The sequence below is a fragment of the Otolemur garnettii genome, unplaced genomic scaffold (genome assembly GCF_000181295.1).
Source record: "Otolemur garnettii isolate 467f Iridium unplaced genomic scaffold, OtoGar3 scaffold00105, whole genome shotgun sequence".
NCBI lineage: Eukaryota > Metazoa > Chordata > Mammalia > Primates > Galagidae > Otolemur > Otolemur garnettii.
The window spans coordinates 4324673-4324963 of NW_003852500.1; positions in this window are offsets into that span (position 1 = coordinate 4324673).

Consider the following 291-nt stretch of genomic DNA (forward strand, 5'->3'; position numbering starts at 1 on the left):
AAAAAAAAAAAAAGGTTTTTTTTTTTAAATACGTTCAAATGTGCCATGAGATAAAATGTTGAAAAACACTGGTTTACAAGAAAACATAAATTAAAATATCTCATTGAGAATGGAAAAAAAAAAAAAACTAGAAGAAAACACTCATTGCCAGGCAGGGGATTATGAATGAGTTTCCTCTTTTTTCTTGTAAATTAAGGTGAAATTCATGTTTTTCTTGTTTTGCTTTGTTTTTTTAAGACAGTCTCACTCTGTCACCCTAGACCTATAGAGTACTATGGCAGCATAGCTCAC